At 43.5% G+C, this 17481-nt stretch overlaps 1 long non-coding RNA gene across 1 annotated transcript in view; it reads right to left on the bottom strand.

Annotated features, from left to right (window-relative positions):
- Positions 1-17299, bottom strand: part of LOC115253315 (uncharacterized) — a 19220-nt gene extending 1921 nt beyond the window's left edge. The window contains exons 1-2 of the long non-coding RNA XR_003891628.1: positions 17141-17299; positions 16707-16887 (exon numbers count right to left, since the gene is read on the bottom strand). This is a non-coding gene — a long non-coding RNA (uncharacterized lncRNA). The remainder of the gene's footprint in view (positions 1-16706; positions 16888-17140) is intronic.
- Between the last annotated feature and the right edge of the window lie 182 nt (positions 17300-17481).

Genomic DNA, 17481 nt, shown 5'->3' on the forward strand with positions numbered 1-17481 from the left:
ATGTATCACAAAATGTTAGAAACGGATTTAAATGAAATTTTCAGGAAATGTAGATAATGGGCCAAAGAAGAGCTCAATTGTGGTGATGTTCCAGGTTCCGGGGGGATTTTGACCTTTGATCATCCAAAGTTCAAAGCCAGGGCCATGATGATGTCAACTGCAAGTCAGAGGATTGAAGTTTTTATGTTCCTCTTCTAGTAAGGCATGCACATTGACAGATGGTGATGGGTAGGCCTTGTAGCTGGCTGGATCTACGGCCACACCTATCATGTCGTCCACCTGATGATAAAAGGGTCTACCCATGAGTGCTGTGGCCACAAAGTCCAGGCAGCAGTGGTACAGATCATGCTGCTGTTAAAGCACCAGTCCTTAGAAGTAAAGATGCACAGTCCCTCTCTGCTTTTCCCAGACTGAAAGCTTTTGAACTACAGTACAGAAATACATAGTGTTGAAATCACTGGGGCTTTTGGTGAGGTTTAAGTGAGTATTGTCACCACTTCCAATAGACCAGAATTCACTTTTCCACTGGTCCACTTCATTTGGACAGGTGTGAGAGCTAATCCAAACTTTGATGCGGACCAAACAAGTGAACTCCAGTTCGTCTGTAAGTAAACCTTGGGGCACTTCGCATACAGTTGAATGCAAACGAACTACGCTGCGAGCCAAAGTGAACCACTGACGAGAAGTGATTCAGCATGACAGTGATTCATCCGCCCTAGAAGAGCAGCTGTTGTAATTATTTGTTGCCATGACAATTTGGTCCACTTTCAAATATGTAATGTGAAAGTGAACCAAATCAAATTAAGATGTGCAGTTTTCCAGCGTTTCATGCCCAAACAAACAAACTGACTCGTCTGGACTATCCTGATGTGAAAGTCTGACTTTTACCTGAAAATGTTTCAAACACAGTACAAAGTTGCAGTGCCAGTACAGTTGAACCTACTGATGTCATTAGTCCCCTCTGGGTCCACTCATAAAACACACAATTATAGGTCAAACGTGGCATTAGAATTTAGATTATTTCTGATTCTGTGTTTGGAGAAAAGGAACTGGTAGTGGTTATTCCTGTAAAAACTTTCCTCCAACTACATAGTGTTAAAACAAAAACTAGAAAAATACACACTTCTGCATTAAAATAAGGCAAAATGTTTATTAAGGCAGCAATATTTTAAAAATGCATTAAACACACTGATAAATCTGTTGCATCTAAAAAAAATCAAATCATTTTGGGCTGGAATGATTTTCCTGGGGAAAATAAACTGATCTTGCTCACTTCTCTAATTTGTTCTACTTGACAGACTTTGAGATTACTTTAGAATGATGATAGTGAAGTGTTCTCTCCAACCTTGGAACATTTGGAACAAATTTATAATTTTGAGTAACAGGAATTGCTCTGATTGTTCAGAACGGTTGCTGTCTCATTTACTTTACATCCTGAAAATAATGACTGAAACAACAGATGCTTAGTGAGTGAATGTGCTCCCTCTCTGAACCAAGTAAATTATGATACTATTCCTATTCTCAATGTATTTCCTGGTCCACATCTTTTTGCTATAAATGCAGTAGTAAAGTTTAACAGCTGTGTATCACATACGATGCCATTATACGCCTCCCAGATTTTTCTGCTTTTATACATGGGAACAAGTGTAGTTTTCTTTAAAATATACATTACTTATAGCATATATTTCTGTAAACGTCTTTCTTTTGTCTAATAGCAGCACAAATAGTTACTAAATCAGTTAACAAGTAATTGGACAATTGGACCTTGCTGACTTGTGTCGACACCACCCCAACTAGTTGACTGCACCTCTGTTGGGATAGTCACCATAAAGTGGCTGGGTGTCTATGGAATCATGTATTTATTAGTAGAAATCTTTCAGTTTGACATTTATGTTTCATCAGAATTAAAGGGCACATTTTAAGGGAGATTTTGGTCAAGTTTGAGGTGCCTTTGCCACAACATCTATAGCTTCTTGGGTCAGATCCACCCTTCATTCATACAAGATGTGTTGAAGCCTTGCTTGTGATGTGTTTCTCATACACAACAGACAGCCTGCTTTCCTTTGCTTGGAATATTGTCTGTATGTGTAAGAGCTCCTACTTCAGTTGCCATCATCCTTTGTTGTTTCTTGGCGGGTTTTCAACAGAACTCTTGGGCTACTCCCAAGACTGGGTTAAGCCAATGTGGATTCACCCATTGCTGCTTAGAGTTGGAGACTTGCCATGGAACGGTCCGCCTCAGCTTTGACCAGTCACTTCTGGCTTCTGAATTAACCGTTATGAGGTGGCCATCAGACTCATTCACTCTCGTGTGCTCTGTTGCCTGTTCCCAGAGCTGATTTATTTTAAGGGCAGTTCAAATATATTTTGGCCAAACAGGCCGACTAGAGTTTGTTTTTAACCAAGGGATCTAGAAAACCTCAAGATGACGCATCAGTCATTTGTACGATGTTGGCTTATAGTACCATTCCATGGGCTTTCCCCAACAGGCATTTTTGGTTGATCCTTATTAGGCACCCTGCAAACTGTGGCTTGGTAGGCAACGTTCTGTCTTGTAGTGCTTCTTTTCATGGATTCATTCACCTTGATCTCAGTTTTTGCCCATGAGAATACTTCAAAAAAAAACCTGGAGGAACATGGCTGAGCACAAAGCCGTCTGAAATTGTGAGGAATGACACTGGCTTTGTGTCTGTTGTACCACTGCCAGTGCTACTTGATCAGCTGCAGGCAATATTTTCATCCTATATCCCCCTACCTTCCTATTGGCTCAGACCCACAGCAAGAGGCTAGCACTCTATTTTTCATCTTTGTGGGCAGTGAGGGTAAAGTTTTGAGGGAGGTACCCAAAAGATACCGCCTTTACAAGGCAGACAATCAACTGGACTGTTGACGTGACCCTCCATCCGACGTTCACAGGGTGCACCCTTGCTTTCAAGCCAGCCTTTTAGTACAACTCTGACTACTTTAGTCGTTTCCTCTAACATGCTCTGATGTGTCTTTTTCCTATTGAATGGGGAGGTCAATTACAAGGACACTTTTTTCCATTATGAATGAACAATATGACAATATCTAGTCCAACTGATAGTATTCACCGCTGAAGCCACCAACAGCACATGAATAGTCTGCATTTAGGGACTCCAGTAAAATATGAAACATGCTCAGGTAGGTTATATCCGGTAGAGGTAGATCAAGTTGAACAAACCTGGCATAGCTTAGTATTGTGAGGGTCTGGAAGAACCTGTCCCAGATTCTGAGGGAGGCTGGCAACATTGAGTCTGAGGGGACTATGTTCTTACCCTCCACTGTTGACGTGGCAGTTTTGGATGCAAGGTCTTCTTTTTTGCATGTTGTGGTGGCAACAGCAGAACCCAGTGATGCACAGCAGGAGTAAGGGATATTGTCAAGCTGAAGGAGTCCTAGCAGACCATGTTGGCCTGTGGAACTCCAGGCACAGTTGATTGTTAGGCCAAGCAAGCTGCATCTCAGGCTGCCCTGGAGGCATACAATTACATCTGGGAGGAGTTGAGTGAGGCTATGACAAGAAATATTGGTGGGCCACGAAAACATTTCCAGCAAACCATGCATCACCTCAGGGAGGAGCTATGAGTACCTATCTGAATGTTGTAGGGTTGTCTTAGCAAACCGGGGTGGTGGTACCACTTTTTAAAAAGTGGAACAGCAGAGTACATTCCAACTAAAGCAGGGTTGCTCACACTTTGTCAGCGTACGAGCTACATATGAACTTACCAAGTCAAAATGATCGACCCGTCATATTTATTTAGAAAAGTATTGAGGATTCTTACAATTTAGGTTGATGTACATCGCATAACCACACATGTTGCACAACACAACATAATTAACTATGTACATTTTTTTGCCATTGTGAAAAACAACTGGGACTTTTTCTTTCTCTTTCTCAGCTCACTTTTCTGCAGGTATTCAGTGTTGCATTTTCCATGAACAGTCTTTTTAATTGGTCCAGCTCCCGCACTCATTTTAATACCCTTTCTTAAGTTTAAGAGAAAAAAAACAAAAGCGAAGAAATCACGGTAACCAACTGACTAGTTTGATAGCTTTGATGCACTTAGAGCCATTGTGTGCGCATGCACAGTGTTAACAAAATTCAGATGGCATCTGACTGGCTGCCCTGTAGATCAATCAAGTGACAGGATGGATGATAGGCAGACGTCTATGTTTTTATTGTCATGCGATCTACCAATAGTACCTTGGCGATTGACCGGTAGATCGTGATCGATGTATTGAGCACCCCTGAACTAGAGGGTGATAACATTTCTTTCCCAGAAAGGTCTACAGCAGGGTACTGGAGAGGAGAATTTGGCTGATAGTCTGGACCAGCTCTGTACCCCCCACATGGTGCTTGAAGGTTCAAGGGACTGTGCCCAGCCACTTGTGGACATGTGTTTTGTTGATCTGGAGAAGCCATTCTACCCTGTCCCTTGTGTGATCCTATGGGGGGTGCTCCGAGAGTATGGGGTCTGGGGCCCTCTGCTAAAGGTTGTTCAGGCACTGTGTGACCGGAGCAGAAGCTTTATTTACGTTAGCAGCAGTAAGTCAGGTCTGTTTCCGGTGCATGTCGGACTCTGGCAGGGCTGCTCTTTGTCACCACTACTGTTCATGATTTTTCAAAATTTTTCAAGTGAGGAAAAGATGGCGAACGAGATTTACGGGCAGACTGGTGCAGCCTCCGCAGTTATGTGGTCAGTGTACTGGACCATTGTGATGAAGAAAGGGCATGGTCAAAAGTCAAAGGTCTCAATTTACCGGTCAGTCTACACTCCCACTCTCACCCACTGTCATGAACTTTGTGTAGACTGAAAGAACAAGATCTCAGATACAAGTGGATGAAATTAGTGTCTTCCGCAGGGTGACTTCCTTAGAGATAGGGTGAGAAGCTCAGTCAGTTGGGAGGAGCTCAGAGTAGAGCCGTTGCCCCTGCGCATCGAGGTGAGTCAGCTAGGCATGTGTTTCAGATGCCCACTGCACGCCTACAGATGTTCCAGGTGTGTCCCACCAGGAAGAAGCCCCAAGGAACACCCAGGATATGCTGGAGGAACCGTGCCTCTCAGCTGGTCTGGGAGTACCTCGGAATCCTCCTGAAAATAGCTAAAGGAAGTGTCTGAAGTGAGGGAAGTCTGGGAAACTCTGCTTAGACTGTTGCCTCCATGACCTGGCCCTGGATATGCACTTATAAAACCCACGTATATCAGTCTTGTGGGTTTTATATGCAAACAAAAAGAAAAAAAGATTTTGTCACATTCCACATATACATGTTTTCATTTCTGCTGAACACTGAAAAATACCTCTATTATTTAAAGTTCATAGTTCAATATCATTATATCATTACACCATTACCACCAGTGGACTATAAGATATTCTCTTTTTATGAGCACTCTGTTTTACACTCTGTTCACAAGTGGGCAACTATATGGAGCACACACAACACATCATAAAGTTTCACAGCAATCTATTCTTTATAATGTGTATAACGCACAAAGCCTACAAGCAATAATCCAGTTGATTTCATAGCCTGACACCAGCAAAAAGGAATCCTTTTTGACTGAAATTTAGTTGCTTGGCTACCAAAGTTGACATTTCTCAATCTGCAACTGTGACCTACAGTTTTGCTGTCAATTACTGTGAGTTAAAAGTTAAAGCGTGACCTCACCCCAGCGCTCACATGTGCCAAAGTCACCCTGCAGAAATGACATCATTGATAATGATGTCATCCCAGGATTCCAGACCCACTCCCGCTTAAACAGTTTTAGACTCGGCTAGACACACACACACACACACACACACACACACACACACACACACAAAGCCCATTCAAGGAGCCTCACCCAAGCCTGAGTCGTATAAACAAGACAACAGATGCGATATGGGTGTAATTTGGCATCAGAACAAATAAAGCAAATGTCCAGAACTAACAAAAGCCTGCTACAATAGGCAAATAAACCTAAAAGTTACTGACAGAAACTAGGCTTCAAATATTCCAAATGCTGCTTTAAATCATTTGAAATGTAGTATTGTGCCCGCAGTTCTAGGTACCCTGTGAGCACAGTTGTAGGGCGGTGTTTTGAGTTAGTGAAACTTAAACAATTCGAACCAGAACAGGAATGCCAAAAGCCTCGTGTGACCTGGGCATTCTCAGACAATATTTTGTTGAAAAGGTTCTGCTACTGTGCGTTCATATGGATAAGCTGAACTCAAAGTTGGTGGTATGGTAATGGCAGCCGAGGAATATAATTAGGCTAACTTACTCTTTATTTCTCTCTCTCTCTCTCTCTCTCTCTCTCTCTTTCTCTTTCTCTCTCTCTCTCTCTCTCTCTCTCTCTCCTTCTCCCTGTCACTCTTGTCTAAAGCAGTAAGCACCCCCCCTCCCCTCCAGGTTCTGTGCCCAGTGCCTAACCTTAGTAAATACGTGGCTAATTTGAAGCATGTGGCAGCAAATTGGAAACACAGTGCTTTTAAAACTGTGGACTTTTCTTTTGCACATGCTAATTCTTCCCAGGAGATCCCATCAGATGAAATGACCCAAAACATGTCAACGTTTGGACGACATTAGGGCCCACAGGGTGATGAAGCATTGGGGGTGGGAGGAGAGAGTGAGGGTGGACTAAAGTGTGGTGAGGTCAAAGGAGAGAGGTTAAAAGAATTCAACTATCTTTCAATTAAACACTGCTTTCGCTCTGATCCCTTAACGGCTGCTCTCTTCATGTTTCACACACACACTGGTGGAATTTTTAAGTGCTTTATTCTGTCTGGATTTTCTACAACAGGTGCATACAAGGCAGTAGTGTTCTTGAGCTGATGCACGTGCGTGTGCTTGTTCACACCATGAATCCTTATTTTGGTTGCAGAAAAACACAGATTGTGTGAACTTTTGGCTTGGGTCCAGATGTCTTTACCAAGCCTCCTCCACACTGTAAGAAGTGCCCACTCAATAACCTTGGTTTTATTTGGAAAAGCTTTAAGTTATATTTCCTGTATTCTGGCAACTATACTTTTTAATCGGGTGCTCTGAGTACATCTCAGAATGTCAAAACAGGTCTGTAGAAAAAATTAAATTATGTTCACAAGAGGCATCGCTGTATATTCCATGTATTAACATTCTTGCCTGTGAGTCAAGGATTCCGTGCGAGTACATGTGAATACATGTGTATTTGCTACAAACTTAACGCAATCACACTGATACTTCTGACGTGCTGAGATTGTACCATTTTTCTTGTGTTTAAATAAATAAGCAAGGCACTGGAAGTAAATTTGCGGGAGACTAAAATTTTAATAAAATCAAGAGTTGAACAGAAGTATACACTAAAGACAAATGTATGCTTGAGTTTAAGTCAACTCAAAAAGGTCACAAGTCACGAGAAGCTAAACTACAGCTGCACGCCACAAACAATGAGTGTTTTTAGGAGCAACTTGTATTTTGCTGCAGTTTTGTGAGTGTTGAGATCTGAATGCATATAGAGATCAGATGCACTGGGGAGAGGCTGCAATGGCACACAGGTCACACACACAGGCACACACACACTCTAACACACACACACAGGCTAACACACACACACAGGCTAACACACACACACAGGTACACACACACTCTAACACACACACACAGGCTAACACACACACACAGGCTAACATACACACAGGCTAACACACACACACACAGGCAAACACACTCACACACAGACACACACGCAGGCTAACACACACACAGGCACACACACACACAGGCTAACACACACACACACCCAGGCTAACATACACACACAGGCTAACACACACACGCAGGCACACACACACACACACAGGCTTACAAACCTACCCAGGCACACACAGGCACACACACACACGCAGGCTAAAACACACACACACACAGGCACACACACACACAGGCTAACATACACACACACAGGCTAACACACACACGCAGGCACACACACACACCCAGGCACACGCACTCACACACAGGCACACACGTAGGCACACATGCAGGCACACATGCAGGCACACACGTATAATCAAAATGGAGGGAAAAACTACAAAATAAAAACAAGGGGAGGACAAAATCAAAATTAAAAAAGAAGTGACCTTGACTTTTCAACCTAAGACCAATTATTACAATGAAGAAACAACAATCAGTTTTTTTCTGCAATAGCTCAGAAGGTTGGAATTTTAGCCCTGATCTACATTACATTTTAATACTTTGTTAAGGGTCGAGGAGATGGAATGGAGTTGGTCTATCTGTAAGAGTCACTAACAAAATTTCAAAGATCCAGCTGATAACAGCATAATGGTTTAGAAAGCAAAGTCTTCATCAAAATCAAATGTCAAAAAGGTGGAAAGCTGCTCACGAGCGACAGAGAGGAAAGATGCTTTTCAGTTCAGGTCAGAGACACTCTGGCAGAAAGTGGCAGAGCACAGCAAATAAGGAGTTTAAGATGCTGTGCAACCAAAAGGATGCAGGCAGGAGCGGCCTCCACACATTTATCAGTTGCAAGACTTAGGCCCACGAATCACACTGACTCATGCTGGGTATTCTGGAGCCACTGATCCTTGATCAGGAGAGTTTGGTTTTTTATTATTGGTCAGGAGAGATTAGTTCAACTTTAAGCAGTTGGACTAGTGGACTAGTGTCTTCTCCTCATGGTGAAGTTACAGTAAGTTCATAGAAGTTCAGATGAAAACCTTTTGAGGACCAATAACAAAAAAAGACCACTGCTAAGCAGCTTATTACCCAACATATTGTGGTTTACACCCAATGTATATGTGATAAATAAACCCTGATTAAGCTTCTGGATTGACATTCGTTAGGGTTAAGGACCTCTTATGGGCTGTGGTAGTGGCATAATTTGGGCCTATTCACTTCATCATTTCAATGTTAAAAAGGAAGCCCGGTATGTTTGCAGCACCCGCTCTCTCCACACTTGGCACAAAGATGAAGTGTCTACTTTTCCAACAATCTGGAGGCTCTCTGTGCCTCTTCGCGTCCACAGAAGAGCTTCCTTGTTTAGCTAAATTTAGCCTCATCTCCTCTGCTGGCTGCAGCAGGTGGAGGTGACAGGGGATCTGGCCTGGTCTCAAGGGGACAGACGGGTGAACACCAGGACCAAAGCTGCCGACTATAAAATGCATGATTCACCTTCTGCATTGGTGCGACCCCAGGCAAACAACAGATTTTGCTGGAAACACCTATCAAACCTCTTCAGTGGGACCTCATGAAAAAAACTCAAAGCATGCCTCAACATCGCAGGTCTTGTTACATGTAATTTGAGCGAGAGTGCAGCTTTTCTGGGCAACCATTGTTTCTTATGTATAAATCTATATATATATACATAAAAATGCTGCAGCTCTGCCCCTGTGATTTAGTGACTCCTGCGTCTACTACAAACCCCAGTCTCTTTTATAAAACTTGCTGAGCCCGTTGTTACTGGCCCATTCAGGATGACATCATCGCTTCAGTCCATGCCTACTGTGCTCAGTGAGGCGCGCATGTGTTTTAGTGTGTGAGTGCCTCTGCTGTGCTGAGACTATCGTGAAAAATGAAAGTCAGAAGGATGTTTAGCTTAAATTACTGTCAATTAAGATGATCCTGTATGTACAGTGGAGACGGGCTGTTGCCTGGTGATGTGTTATAAAAATGCATTTATAGGAATATGAAAGGATTCAGAAAAGGACGGCAGGAAAAGTTCATGACTACGTTCATATCTGTAGGAGAGTGATGAAGTATATGTGTGCCTGTGTTTATACACATATATAGTTTATAGATAAAGATAATATAAAATAAGACACACACAATTTTTAAAATAATAATATAAAAAATAAAGGTGAAAAATGGAAAGAAAAATTAAGTCATACAGTCGCATGTTTGCAGAATACAATCTAAACCTTACCTGGATAAAGGGAAATGAATGATTTCTTTGAGTAGTTGAGTGTGTAAAGACTGAAAAGCCAGACCTACAACATTAGTATTAACAGCGGACAATAGAGCTGAAGGGAATCCAGTCTGTGTGTCACACCTCCCTATGCTTCAGACCTGGACAATACCATCCCTGGCTTTGTGGTATTTGCAGCATTGCATAATTAAACTAATTTGCCCTTCGAAGCCCCCCTCTCCCTGACTCTCTCCTGCTTCTTTGTGTAAAGGTTTCTAGCCTGCTGCTAGCCCATATCTGCCCCCCCCCCCCTCCTTTCTCTCCGTGGTTGTTCTATAGAACCAGTTTGGCTGATGGTCAGGGAATAGCGGGAGTGTGTCAAACAGTACCTTCCCTCCCAGGAAAGAAATGGGGGGAGGGCTTCAGGAGGAGGAGATGTGTGGTGGGAAGTAGTGGTAGTGGTGTAAGTGGGAGGGGGTGCAAACACACACACACACGCGCACACATACTGCATGGTGATGTCATCTAAAATGACATCATCCCATGGAGAGGAGCCAAGGGACCTGATGGGTTAGCATCCTCCAGTGAGTTAGAGAGAGAGAGAGAGAGAGAGTGTGTCCTACAAGGAAAGAGAGGGAAGTACGAGGAGTGGACTGGTGAGACAATGACTGCGATCAGGACGTTTCCTCTTTGTTGTCTACCTGACTGCTCCTTGTTCTCGCGATCCGCCATAAACACACTTCTCTCTTTCAATAATTCTGCCCTCATTTTCCATTGGCCGCTTTTGCCGTCCTGAGGGAAGCATGCATGAGTGCAGCATTGAGTGCAGCTAGAGTGCAAGTGAATCAATACCAGTGAGCTAATACAAACACACAGACAAACACATCACACATGTGCATGTCGGGCTCCCTATGCCCAAACTCGTCCGTCCCTACAGTGTTTAAATATATCCAACACATACAGAAACATATGGGCTTCCAAATGAACGCCCTCGCACACATCGGGTCCTCGGTGGGGACACCTGTGACTCTGCATGTTCCCATTGTTGTCCACTTGGCTGTGCTGTGCTCCACACTGTTCTCACAGCATGCCTCCCATCTGAAACCAAACACCTATGGACCAGCATCCTGCAGGAGCCGTGCACTGCTGGTGCTGAGGACATTCCACTTGGCACCGGGCGATGCCTGCTTTCTTACTGATTGTGGCCACTTTGCTTTATAGTCGGCCATATTCTTTAAAACACTTTGATGAGCAGCCAGCAACGCTCGGTGGCTCCCTTTAGAGAAGGCATTTTGATGGATAAAAGCTGTTGTTTCTAACGCACGATGATTCAATCTTCAGGAGCACACTGACTCAACGGTATTAACAGAGGCGTGGAGTGTGGGACAGAGAAGAAGGAGGAGAGATAGGACCTGAATGAGGGAGGACTTGTCGTGACGTGAGGGCGTGAGTCCACACAGGGCCGGAAAACAACAAATCGGTCAGGGATACTCTAATAAAAGATGAAGCTATGAGATCCTCCTTTCTCACATGACCTGAATCTATTCTTAACAAAGATATTACTCACTCCTCGTGTGTCAATAAACAACAGCAAACGTGATGCAGGGACACGGGCGGCTCAGATCTGATGCTCTTGTAATATGTTTCAGAGTTCCTGCAGGTCTCACTTCAGATTTCTCTCAAAATTAATAGCAGTTCAAGAGACTTGACAAGAAACATAAATTTAGAACAGAGCAGAGGAAGTGGGTAATTGTAGTAATAAGTTCCCCTTTAAGTACCATCACAGTGTGGCTGTATTTTGTTGGAATATGTTCTTTCCAGCACAAGCCTGCATCTGCACTTAGAGTGGGAACGAAGAATATTCACATCCTCTTAAAAAGTCACTGTAACTTATGGTGAAGCCTCAAGTCAAAATAAAAATAATACATTTCCCCCCTCTCATCAAGCTACACTCAATACCTGACCAGTGCAACCCACACCCAAAAGTTAAGAAATGTTTCCAAATTTACTCTCACACTCACGGAGATCTTTTAGGTGCCATCTATTTCTTTTGTTTTGGGATGATTCTACATCTTCATCAAGGTCCTTCTGTGTTAAATTAAATGGGCAGGACCACATTTTTAAGACACATACTACTCTAAGCAAGGCCTTACAGCTCGTAGAGACGAGATCTATGAGGTCAAAGGAATTGGCTGAAGAGCTCAGAGACTGAGCTGGAGCAAGACAGATCTGGACAAGGCTAGAAAAAGAATCTGCTCCATTTATTGTTTCTAAGAGCTCAGCGGTCTCCATAATTATCATATGAAAGAGGTTTGGGTCAACCAGGACTCTCCTTACAGCGGGATGTCTGAACAAACTGAAGAGTCGAGGGAGAAGAGTCTCAGTCAGAGAGGTAACTAAGAAGCCAAAGATCACTCTGACTCTGACTCCACAGATCCCAACTGGAGATGGCGAAAGTTTCAGAGCAGCAACCACTGCCGCAGCTCGGCACCACAACTGGGCCGTGGAGCAAAGTGGAGCCATGGAAGATTCTTGTGAGAGAACTAAGTGAAAGGCAGCATAGGGTCTTGAAGACCACACCGGAAGAATCTTCCAACGTGCCCTCCGCACCGACACAAAAGAGATGAACGATGCCTGAAAGTGTGACGCAAAGGGTCTTCAGAACTTATTCAGGTCAGATTTCGGTTGTTGTTTGTCTTTATTACATTGGGAACATCTCTTAAATTCTGCTTGGGCTGTCCTGAGTGCAGATTTGTGAGGGAGGGAAAATGTTTGTTTTGTTTTTTATTTATTGTTTTGATATGAGAAAAAGTGACTAAGAAATGGTGAAAAATTGAAGAGGTTGTGAATAGTTTCTGGACCCACTGTGCGTTTCACTGTCCACCTCCATGCAACATGCTTAGATAAGGCCGTGCATTCATCAAAATGTAAATGTTTACACAAACGAGGATGAATCCCAATATGGTTCCACTCCACACACTCTCTATTTTTGGATCCATTGGGTGAATCCTTGCCTGGTGCAGTAATTACCCACTCTTTCCTATTTTCTCTCCACAGCATCGGTATGGCAACATTGGAAGAGCCACACTCCTACACTTTTCCGATGCTAGTCATAGGCCTCAGTCATGTAGCAGCAGCTAGAAGTCCTCCAACAACTTCCGTGTGCTTTATCCCTCTACGCCTTTATTACTCTTTCACACTCGCTGAGTGTACACATGCAAATGGGGGCAGAAAAGGGGCTGTGACGTAGACCCGGCTTTCCAGCTTCAAACAAACGTTGTTCAGGTAGGTTGGCTTTGCATCCATTTGAGCTTTTTTAGGTAAACAGAAGGCAACATATTCTTTTTAATTAGCCTCTACGTGCAGCTTTTATACGGAGAACGTGTCTTGGCTCAGGTCGCGTTTGCCAGCCGACGCCATTGTGTTGTGAGACACGAGCACAGACTGTCGTGAGCGTATCGCTCTGCCGCTGCTTCTGCGGTCATGTTTTCATGGTGGTCGGAGCTTTCTCGCAGCTCGTGTCAACTTCTGCCATCCCCATTATGTAACCACACGCACAATAAACAAATCTTTACATCACCAACTACCGGATTTTTTTTTTCGCTGATCTATCAGCGGGTTTCTGACACCATAAGTCCACAGGATGATTTGTGACCTTTATTTTGACACCTCAACGAGGGCTTGAATATCAGCTTTGCTATACAAGTGTTTTTTTCTATAGATGGCATTTGCTGCACAGGGAGATGTGATCTTTGGTGACATCCTGTGGGTCACTATCGGGTGGAGTGGGATGGTTTAACCATGTAATAACTGTTAAAATGATGTTTTAATAGGCATGCCAGTGGTTTTTTCATCCTGCTTCACAAAGCACACTTTTGCATAAAATGTTCATCAGCATTTCATTTTAAAGCTTCATTATCAGCTCCAGTCATTGTTGAACAACAACAAAATTTGTCTTGTTTTGTTTCATAACCGTGTAGTTGAAATGGCATAAATCTAGCTTTGAACCTTAGTTTCACTTACAATTTGGGTCTCCCTCGTGCCTCCACGGGGAGTTTTTGCACCTTTCAAAGGATTTTGCTGATAACCTGCTGTGCTACACGATAACCTGTGGTAATACAACAATAATCCAGAGGAAACTGTCTGCCAAGAAAAGGACGAGCTAATTGCCCAGGTTGATACCTCCAAGGTTTTAAGGTTTGCTTCACTCTCCATTGTTGGATCTTTTCCCCTTGTTGGTTAAAGTTTAAATTGAAAGACTGTCAGTGGTGGAATTTTGAACCTTTTCAAAAACTAAACTTTTGCCCTAATGTTGACTCCAGTATATACAGTATACTGAGCATATTTTAAAAAAAAAGGCTTCCCTGTAATGCTCCACATGCTCTAAACACACATGTTAAATAACCAGTGGGCCAATCAAGAAATAGATCTATCAGTGTAATTATTCTTCAGTCAAGAACACGTTTTTCCTCTTTCTCCTCCTTTTATTTCCCATGTGTGACAGCAGCTTTGTTCTAATTCACCAACCAGCATTCTCTGCTGACCTAGTTGTGCTCCAGACTCATGCACTTCAGGAGGGCCAGGTGTAATCCACCGACTGGCCCCGTGCACACACTCAGGCCGGGATGTAAACAGCTCGAGCTGTGGATCTCACCGACATTTGATCCATCAGGGTCAATGGGGTGATCATATGTCGCAGGCTGGTGAGCATAGCAGTGACAGAGTGACAGAGATTATGTCTCAATAGGGTCGCCGCACCAGGAGACGTGGGGTTTCTGATTATTTACAGGACCACCGATGCAGATCAGTGTTTGCTTTGACTCGACTGACACCCACATTTGAGCTGCAGTCAATACTGCAATAATATCAAGGCTTTTATCAGTTTATGCCTTCTTGTTTTATGTGGATATAACATAATAACTACACAATGGCATCTGTTGACTTGCTGAAGTTGAGTCAGATCATTACCGCCCACACAATATGACATTTCAGCTAGTCTTCATATTGGAAAATATCAAAAGCATGATTTTTTCCCCCCCCTCTTTTTGTATCTTATAAGTGCACTCATTGTGCCAGTCCCAGTGCAGGTAAAAGTGCTTCAGATGCATCATCAAGAAAAGAATGTTTGGTAACGTCTTTTTTTTTAAAAGTTCCCATTGATAGAATATCATGTGACATGCCTGGGTGAGTCTAGGATATGGACAGACTTAATATGAATTTTATAAAGCTCTCCAGAGCTGTTTCGGTGCAAGCGTTGTAGTCTTGTTCATCGATGACCTTTAAGGAGAACCGCAGCTCATCAGATTATTGCGCCTGTTTACTTTCGTCTTTGCATTCTGACTGTGCATCAGCCCACACATCAGGCAAAAATTCAAATACTGCTGCTTTACTGTGAGCATGAGTCTCCAAAGTCTCTCTCTCTCTCTCTTCCCCTCTCTCTTCCGCTCTCTTAAACATTAAAAAAAAAAAAGATTCTAATTAAAATGTGAAATTAGAGGAGGTAACTAGCCGGTTATTCTAGTTTATCAGCTTTCCAGACGAACAAATGTCAGAAACTGTCTCCGACGATCTCAGAGGCGCCTTTTTCACTAATGCAGCAAATGAGTCTTCGTCTTTATATAACTGCCTTTCCTCACGCAACAAACAGACATTCTTGGGGTCTCCTGATACCAAAGCTGAATCTATTTCAGAAATACATATTTTGCAAAATGCATCAAATGTTTTCGCAAAAACGAGGAAAGACAAAGGGGGGTTCGAGTTGAGGTGCGGTTTAAACACACCGCTCCGTGTTCTCCCCCCAAAGAAAAATAGATCAAATAAGAGATATTTCATCAAATGATCTGCGTGCATAAAGCGGTAAACAGGCACGTCTTTGTCGACCGTGACATAGTTTAGACTTGAGAATTAAACACATGCTCACCTTTTCATTCAACTTGTAGCCTCAGAGCTGCTGTGGCTTTAGACACCATCGCTTTAAATTTATCTTTTTCATGTAATTTCTACAAAACAAAGCATTTAAAAAAAGATAATTAAACAAAAAGTGTGACTTTGTGCGTGGCTGTACCGACTCAGACAGGAGGATTCCTCCCTCACCAAAGAAAGTGGCGTTTTGCGCCTTCTCTCCAAATCCCTTTGTAGACAAAAGAGACTAAAACGAGCCTTTTAATTAGACAAGGTGTGACCTCTATATTTACGGCTGCACGCACATGCCACGCACAACGGTTCAAAGGGTTTCCATCACACACTTAAACGCAAAGGCAAATTAGAACGCGCACTTGTGGTGTCTTTGACGCGCGCGCTCCTGGAGTTTATTCCTTTGATTTTATCTCTGCTTATTTCCACACAGTGTCTGCAGATTCCACCCCGTAAATATTAACATAGTTGAAACCTATGGAACCTGAAAGAAAGCGTAGGCCCAGTGAGGCTGCACCACGAACCTCCCTGATGTTCGCATATATCTTTTGTAAAACTCAATGACTCAAACGCGTCGATAAAAAAAATGTATACATTAACATTTGAAATGCATGTCTCCCTAGTTGGAATCTGCAACATTTCGGTCTCACTTTGAACATTCCCTCACGCGCCTCTCGCTGTGAGGTCAAACTAGTTTCAAGGGCATTTGGGAGCTGAGGGCGACGCTGCTGCTTTGCATTAGATATAGAAGAGGAACTGGGCGCGATCCGCGTGTCCACCGCTTTGCTCGACAGCCTGGGTGGATTGAAAGACGTCGAGACGGTGGCTTGACTGACACCAGCAACTTCCTGATGCAACCCTCCTGTAACAGCAGAGAGGAAACAGGGTGCTCACCTTTTTATCCGATGAACCAACATGATCCTATTTTTGCATATAAGCCGTCTCAGCTCTCCCTGCTGCCTCTCGCTCCCAACAACAGTGACGGACTCATCATAGAGTTCACGTCCTTTACTTTGCTGCCACGCAGGGGCACAGGGTTCGTTCATGAGGCGACTTGTTGCGGTGTTCCACGACCCTGTAAGAAATGAGGGAATCTAAATGAGTCAGAGTGGTGGTCGAAGTTATGCCTTTCATTCCGAGATGGAACATTTTTACAGATAATTTCTACCAGACGGTGAATACATTGATATTATAAGTGACAAGTTAACTTGTTCATATTATTCACTTCTCATTTGGGTTTGACGTTTGAAAATCTAAGAGAGATGTGTGACAGCACAGGAGCTTCTATGGGGGAAATTGGCCTCTCTCTAATAGTAGTTACACATTACCGGTAACCGAACAGTCCGGGAACTGAATCGTTCAGAAAGACGCGGAGGTGCCGTGCGCTCTTCTTTTTCAGATCCCGGGAGGCATTCTGGAGAAGCTGTTGGCGTCGTGTGATCGTGTTTTCGACCCTGAACGTGTAGTTTTCCGAGGGGAATCCAAGTTACCGAGCAGGGGTATGCAAATGTATCCGCTCCTCCACAGGCGCGCACAGGGCGCACCGACCACTCAGCCTGATCTTGGACAGCCATATCTTGTCGAGCCTATAGCTCGTCCGCGTCACTTTGACGGCGGACGGCTCCTCCGAAACACGTGAGCTGAGCAGATGAGACGAGTTTATAGCGGA

Source organism: Takifugu rubripes, chromosome 1, assembly GCF_901000725.2.
Source record: "Takifugu rubripes chromosome 1, fTakRub1.2, whole genome shotgun sequence".
Lineage (NCBI taxonomy): Eukaryota > Metazoa > Chordata > Actinopteri > Tetraodontiformes > Tetraodontidae > Takifugu > Takifugu rubripes.